The sequence below is a fragment of the Melanotaenia boesemani genome, chromosome 3, assembly GCF_017639745.1.
Source record: "Melanotaenia boesemani isolate fMelBoe1 chromosome 3, fMelBoe1.pri, whole genome shotgun sequence".
Classification (NCBI taxonomy): Eukaryota; Metazoa; Chordata; class Actinopteri; order Atheriniformes; family Melanotaeniidae; genus Melanotaenia; species Melanotaenia boesemani.
Genome location: NC_055684.1, coordinates 12,060,385 through 12,068,777, shown reverse-complemented (window position 1 = coordinate 12,068,777; position 8,393 = coordinate 12,060,385). Strand labels below are relative to the sequence as shown.

Here is an 8,393-nt window from a genome sequence, read left to right as displayed (position 1 = left end):
CTTATAAATCTTACCATAGGATGGGAGTTGCAACCCTTATGTCAAATTTATTAAATTGTGGACACATATCTAAAGTTCAGGTTGAGAATGGGATATTTGATAAAACCACAGAGACAATAGATAGAACTGAAATTATATTATTAAATGTAATTCCTCCAGCAAGTGAATGGACTCTTTATAGACATATTTTTTCAGAAGAAGGCTCGCCTCTTCTCATTGAGAAGATGCTTCAGGTTGCTGGTGATCCAGGGCTTGTTGTTGGGGAAACAGCAGACGGTTCTGGTTTGCATAGTGGTATCCTCACAAAATTTGATGTAATTGGTGATGCAGTCAAATGATTGATATCCTCTCCATGTGGCTGGTAGAGAGCTATGGGGTGCCAAGTGCAAAAATTCAGTGTAAAAGTTGTAGCGGACACATTTTCATTATTTATCTCACTTTTCTCACATTTAGCACATTTTTCCTACATGTTCCTGCATTTAACATAACTGTTAACCACATATATAATGGTCAAATAGAACATCTAAATCTAAATGATATATGTTAAATCTAAATATTAAATATTATTGCACTGGACTATATTATTTGCTGGCTATTCTCACTTCTTACTGTGTATAGCTAAATACCTCCTTGTATGAGTCTTTTGTAGATATAGAAATTTTTTATACTGTTTTTATTTTGCTACCTTTAGAAGCACAACTGCTAAATGACTGTACAGCTGCAACACCTAAATTTCCCAACTTGGGATGAATAAAGTACTTCTATCTATCTATCTATCTATCTATCTATCTATCTATCTATATCTAAACCTAAATGTTTAAATCTAAATCTAAATGTTTAAATCTAAATTTAAATGTTATATGTTATATCTAAATGTTAAATCTTATATTTAAATCTTAAAAAATATATCTAAATCTTGAATCTTAAATCTAAAAGTTAAATCTTATATCTAAGGGCTGCACGGTGTTGTAGTGGTTAGCACTGCAGCCTCACAGCAAGAATGTAACTCAAAATGTTATGGACGAATTTTGATGAAACTTTCAGGGAATCCCAGAGATAGAATAAGGAAACAATGATTGATTTTGCGGGGTGATCCACATCAACCTATGATAATTAATGGTACTGATGATGCTAGGCTAGATCAGAAGTTTCTAAGGTCAACTCAGGGAGGATCACAGTTGTAAATAAATGAAAATGGCCATTCTGAATTAAACTTTAATGCAAAAATAATGCATTTTAAATCCAAATTTAATAATTCCTTGATTATGTATGAATGTATTTATTATGTTTTGCGCATGCTCGTTTCCTTGTCCTGGTGCGATGACGGTACAGTACTCTACTTCCCTTCTCGTCCTCAGCAGACCAAATGGAAGTAGTATGCTTGCGTCAAGCTGCTGCTTCAAAACTAAAGTCATCATCAGAGCAAAACTTGTTCTTATTATGTGGTCTTCCATGTTGTAGAATAAATGAAAAGAAGCATGAACTAGAGTTTGACGTGAATGCGTCACATCCGTCCCCTGTCCAATCAGAACCTTTCCCATCCCCCAGATCTAAAGTGGAAATGAATAAAGACGATTAGTGTTTTCCATGCAAACCTCAGTTTGGAATTACTATTTCCATGTAAATGTGAAAGAGAATACTTTAATTCTGAATTATTTTATTCTGAATAATTAATTCAGAACAAAAAAAACAATGTACCTGTGGCCATCGAGGTGTTAACCTCATCAAGTTGTGGTCTGATCTTCCCAGCGGGGGAAGGGGGCAAGCTGTGTAGGCTGCTGCAATGTTTGCTTAAAGCAGATCTAGAATTTTACTGGGGCAATCAACATACTGATGGAAAGCCGGTAGAATGGAGTCTGGGGTGACATGATTAAAATCACTAGTGATGCATAGAGCGCATCTGGGTGTTTAATCTGCAACATTGTGCCACCTTTCCTTTTTCCATTCGTAACATCTCTGCCCACCCAAACAGTCCTGAAGCTGGGTCGGTTCACACTTTGGTCCGGTACGTCTGCGTGAAGCCATGTCTCAGTGAAGCACATCGTGCTGCACTCTTGGTATTGATCCATTAGCAAATCTTGGGTAGAGAAGGGGCTGATGATCTATCTCTCTTTTACCCACAAAGAAAAACTGAGCGGCACATTGGTCAGTCTCCTCTCTCATGCAGGGTGCTGACATTCCAAAGATTAAGGGTTTTCATTTGAATTTTACTCTCTTTTCAACCGCTGAGGTGGATGGCCAGGAAAGTGTGGTCACCAACAGCCTGTCTGGGGAAGGCTTTGAGCAGTGGCACCCTTAGAAAGGGGTGGTATGGTTGTGCTCTGGGCATGGTAACTGCATGCTTTATAAGCACACAGATGTTTTAGGTGTTGAGCAGTTGTGTAGTCCTCTCACTACTCTCTCTGTTTCAGAGGGTCATTGCCCCACTGGTTGCAGGTACTGCCACATGTGATCCGACCCAGGAAGGTGCATCTTTGTATTTGGTCAATACATCACCTAGCCTTTGCTTAAGGAGGGATAGCCTGCAAAGCAGCAGGTGGATTTTGGGTCAGTTTCCTTCTCCCACCCTGTTCCTAAAGAGGAATAACCTACCAAACAGCAGGTCGAATCAGAGTTTCCCTCTCCTGTCAGATTTGTTTTGACTTTGACTTGTTGGCCAGACTATGTACCATCAGAAGTACCATAAAGGCATCAATGACGACCAAATCTGTCAGTAGGGATGTTTCCTTGGCCAAATGCCCATGCCGGGGTAAGGTTCTTTCGCTTTGTAGCCTGCGGTTGCAGTTCAACATCATACCCAGGACACATAGATGTGTGTGTGTGTGTATGCAGGGCTAGAGTGGAATCAATTTTCAGCTCGGGATTTTTATATTAACGACTAGCCCACCTTATTTTGATTTGGAGTAAACTGGATAAATGAAATCATCTCTACTTACAATCCTGTAGTTTTTATTGTAAAAATAAAGACATTAAAAGCCTATTTTTCTGTATTAATGCACCAGATTACAAAAACATTGTCTAAAGAAATTAGTTTCCATGCTTTCATACCTCACTTTAAGAAAGGGCTGTGACTTGCAGCTGGTGCAGAAGCTAAACACAGAACAATAAAGAGACTGTTATCACACATCTCAAGATACCAAAATAAAGACCAAAATTTATCTTAAAATATGAGAAACTTATGTTTCACACAAACCCTTCCTTCTCTCTCATGTCCTCTTGTCGCTGTCCTCTTCTCTTTGATCTCTTCTACTTTCTTTCTCTTCATCTGTTTCTTTATCCATAGGGCATCAAAGATATTTATGGTAAAGTAAATATTTGATGAATGTCAGCCATCGGGTGAACAGACAGAAATCAGGATTAGAATCTCACAGCATACAGATTGTTAGGAGAGATAAATATTCACAGTATGCACAATAACTTTGATCCATGCACCTTTATTGGTTCATTATCCACGTTTCTTGTCTAACTTTGCATTCTTAGCTTGACTGTTCAGCTTAACCTCTTGCGCCTGCACCCTCTGCTACCTGGTGTTAAGGGGTTAACATCCAGTTTTACGGGTGTAATGTCAGGTCTGTAAATGTAACTCTAAACATGTGTGGTATTCACAGAAAGTCCAGAATCTCAGCTAACAGCTCAGTAAAAACAATTTCTATGACCTTGAAACACAGTTAAAACAACAAGCAATAAAAAGACCAGGTACACAAAGTCCCAACGTCCACCTGATGGCATGAACACGGACAAACTATACCTCTAATGAAAGCACACACCTCAAAGACACCACAACTGTAAGTTTCATCTCTCAATGACCAAGATGACCAAGGCACATGTTATGCTTCATGTAGCATACACACTGCCACATACACATTTACTATGATAATTAATAGTATTGATGATGCTAGGCTAGATCAGAAGTTTCAAAGGTCAACTCAGGGAGGATCACAGTTGTAAATAAATCACACACGCTGAGAGGACAAGAGTGTAGTAAGTGAAACGTATTCACATATATACACTATTTACACATTGACACAAAGAAAGAATTGGTTCAATATTGAAATGAACTTTTTCTTCTGAACATATTTCAGAAGCTGGTATAACCAAAGCCTTATACCCCTTTCTTGGACTGTCTTTCAGTTAATGATAGTTCATACAATAAGTGTACTGTGGTGCTTCCTACTACACCGGAGATAGAACCATGCACAATTCACATTCCAGATCCTTTCAGCTCGCCATCACAATTTATGGTAATCCTGTATGAGTTGTAATCCTGGATCCTGGGCCTGGAGAATCCAATCTTGGACCCTGGCCTTGAAACCTGGTCTTGAAAGCTGGCTTTGACACCTGGCCTGCATAAACAGGACTAATGATTACCATCAATGAACTTAACATAATTTCCTAATGCTCAAAAATAATCTCTAATACTTTAAACATCAATATAATAAATAGCATTCAATAGCATTATCATCTTCATTTGCATTATCTTTGTCAATTTCTTCATGGACATGATTATAAATTGTCACATAAATACCCTTTTTCCATCGTCAAATAAATGGTATTTAGACTATAAGATATTAAATAATAGAGTACTCTGTAAATTGAACAGTCAGATGCATCTTAACTTCTTATATCCACACTACAACATATAAAACATTTTAGTTTTAAGTAGTGTTCAACATCATAATTAGAACAATAAAGAGGAAAGTAGTAAGCGCCCGTGCTATACAAACATTTCCCACACATCATTTACTACAGACATTAGCCATAGCATGTTAGCACTAGCATTAGTATGCTACAAACAATTCCGACACTTACCAGTCCCTGGTTCGTAGTGGCCATATATCGTGGGATGGTATCAGATACGGTACATGCATCTACACCTAGAAGGCATGACAGTAAATCTCCAACAGTTTAAGATAAAACAAAGTCTGAAAGCGGTTAAGCCCATAACTGCAGAGATCTACTGCATTTCCCCCACAGTCCCACGTCTGCTCTTGTGCTGAAAGGACGCCGCCATATTTATAACACCGAGGCAAAAGGCTTATCAAAGTCTTGCGCCAAGTCTCAAGGGAAACCCCGCGAGAAACAATGGGTCACATTCACGTTTGTAAAACATAGTCAGAAAATGTCTTATCTCTGTCTTGCATCAAAAGTTATATTCACCAGGAAAACAACACATTTAGTTAAATTAAAAAAATAAAATAAAATAATTCTCATTGTCTTTTGGGGGCAGTTACCTGTCCAAAAATCAGAATTTTCTGCCTGTTTGCGTGGGTTTTGATGGACAAAGAGAAAACTCTTCATTTTAGTAAATCCATTCTCTCCTGGTTACACCAGATGCACCGCTGCAGCAGGACAAGACATGGGGGAAGACACAAAGCAAAGCCCCTGCATGTGGTTTCTCTGTGTTCAGAGCAAGAATTTTGAAGATAAAAAAAAATGTGCGTTTACATGTGATAATAATAATAAAAAAAAAAAAATTAACGCATTAATTGAAATAGGGAAATATTTGGGTTAAGATGAACATAGGTTTTTCCTGTACAAGTGGTGGAAAATGGACATGCCTACAGGGTAATAAATGTGAAGAATCATTACTAATTGATAAGACTTTTCATTAATGAACTGTGATATTGTTTCTTTTATCCTTTTATATTAATTTTATGTATTATCTTTTTTTTTTCTCATTTATTTATTTATTTGTTTGTTTGCCCGTTCTGTAAATAAATTTATTGGGATACTCATCAAGGAATTACTTAAGTGTGCTTCATATGGGGTGAGTAAGAAGAACATGTGAGGGGCTGACTAATTGTGTCTGCTGGTAAAACAACATGTGGAATGTTACACTTAAAGGAAATGTCTAAGTTAACCGGAGTCCAGAGGAAATCTCCTGCTTGTCTGTGTATTGTCTTCTTCTTCCTGCTTTTTAGGACACAAGCAGATGGGGGGTCACAAGGAAGGCTGTAGATATCTTCATGTGGTCGACCTGTGACTGCAGCTGACCCGACTTCTGCAACTGCAGCATTAGTCAGCAAAAACTGTGTATAGCCATACCCATATATGAAGGATTCCAGGATCAGTTAGAGGGAGTTCTGACTGTGACGGCAGCAGACTCCATATTGTATTAGTCCAGGGGACAGATAATACCAATCCAGAATTCTGTATTTGCACATTTCTCATATCAATTCTAATTAATAAATTAGTTAACTGAGAGAAGTAGTCTGTCATATTTTGATCCATCAAAGAACACGTAGGAGAAGAACCTAAAGAAAAAGGTATAAAGAAATTGTGTGGAACAGTACCTGATTAATTAGGAAAGTGGGAAATTAGTACCTGCTTATTTTAAGAATGTGGGAACAAGTACCTGTTCTTTATAACTTGTGCATTTTGAAGATTTTCTCCAACAGTTCCTATATTCATCTTTCGGCACATTTGGTGGGAATTGGGGGTGGAAAAGGACTATGTAAAGATCTAAGTTATTTCTAATTCATAATGATGTTTGTCTATTAAAATACCTCTTTTTTAAACAATAAAAAAGAAGGAAAATGAAAGGAAAAACACCAAGAACTAGGAGCTAGTATAGTTAATAGAAATGGGATGTAGAGGCTTTGCAGGAAGCCCACTCTGCAAATCTTTGGTAGGTTGGGTGTTACAGTAGCATCCAAGATGGAAGCCATCCAGGCCGCTTGTGAAGCTGCTGAGAAAGCCACGAGGTGGCTGTGGATTAAGAGGGCTGATCTGTGGGTAGCTACTGGTACACAAGTTGGGGTCTGATCATCCCCAGCTGGGTCATCTGGGCGAAGTTACAAGACCCGAAAACACCCGATGACGACAGGAAACATCATTGATGATGCGTACCAGTGCATCGAGGAGATGTTTCTTACACAGTAATTGTTTAATAATAATTGTGCTTTACAATAATAAATCTATAATTATAAAGGAGAAGCTGTTTGTGATTCAGACTCAGGCTACTTTATTGTCCATTTGGCTCTGGAAACAAATACAACTGTACAACACACAACAACTTAAAACGAGATTAAAAAGATCCATTTCTCACATAAAATATTGAGTGAGATAACTGCTGGTTGTAAAAGTCAGTGCTTGGATTCATAGCCTTAATTGTTTGTTCATCATATCTCTCCAGATTGACACATACAGACATGCAGCCCCCACTGATGTTAATGTAGTTATTAGTTCTGGAACTTTTTCCCGTGGTGCTCATCAAATAATGTTTCACATTAATTTCAATTAATATTAATAATTGTCCATGGACATATATTAGCAATGATTCATAACTAGACTAGCTCCTACTCCAACCCAACAGTGGTAAAATATAATCTTGTCTAAGATTTCATAAATCTGAATAATGCTCCAGCAAACTTCTTTTGTACATTGGTCATGAAAAATCAATTTCCTGTATCATGGAGCAAAAACATCATAACACTGTGTAAATTTGCCACATTTGATTTCGTACCTCCTGCAGCATATGGAAACTGCTACGCTTCAACTGAAATATGATCTATGATATGATTCCCTGTGACAAAACCCTGTTGCTCTGAGCCAGTGACATTTCAGTGCCGTGCTGCTGAAAGATTATCTGTTGGTTGGATTTTTAATTGATGGACTAGTAATATGAAATTTTAACATAGTGTGGCGAGCGGGGAAAAGGGGGATGAGAGGAAATCAAAACTATTCTAAACCGACAACGCCAACTGGGGAATTTCACCCCAATAATAAGACACGCAGGTCCGATGCACCAGGACAACAGAATGTGATTGACCTTAAAAATTAGTTTATTAACAGTAGCTACTAAAACAATTAAAAGAATTCAACCACTTGGTACCAAGGGGTGGAGAACTGGGAGGTAAACAACGAACAACCTGAAAAATGGACAAAAATTAATACAACACAATTCAAACCAAACCACAGCAAACAAACAAAAATAAAGCCACACAAAAGTCCAGGAAGCAGGCTGTACCGTGGGACCAACGAGCTCAATCTTGCCCTTAGTCACCAGAGTAGGTGAGGTCCTAACGTTCGCCCCCTGGAACCACAACTGGTGAGCCAGGCATATTGCTGGATTCCAGGGTGAGAAGACACAGGACTGGCAGTTCTTAAAAGCAGCAATTAAGATTAATAAAACCCAGGGTGAGCCAAACCCCGAATCTAGACAAGACAGCAGTGTAGCCAGGAGCACTGCGGGAAGGGACGACACGCTGCAGCGCACAGTCAACCTCTATGCCTAAAGAAGAACAGGTATGTTAGTTTGTTGTTCAAAGTAGATCAGGAAGTTACAGTTAGGAGTCTTACCAGGTGACAAGCTCCCCCTCATGCAGGGAGGAAGGAGACACAGCCAGATGATACCATCCAGGGAGCAGACAAAATCAGCTCACTTAAGCTGA

At 38.5% G+C, this 8,393-nt stretch overlaps 1 long non-coding RNA gene across 1 annotated transcript; it reads right to left on the bottom strand.

Annotated features, from left to right (window-relative positions):
* Nucleotides 1–7,681: 7,681 nt before the first annotated feature.
* LOC121636943 lies at nt 7,682–8,393 on the bottom strand. Its single transcript, XR_006009787.1, has 3 exons — nt 8,302–8,393; nt 7,970–8,233; nt 7,682–7,871 (listed from the first exon to the last, which is right to left on the bottom strand). It is a non-coding gene; the product is annotated as an uncharacterized LOC121636943 (long non-coding RNA).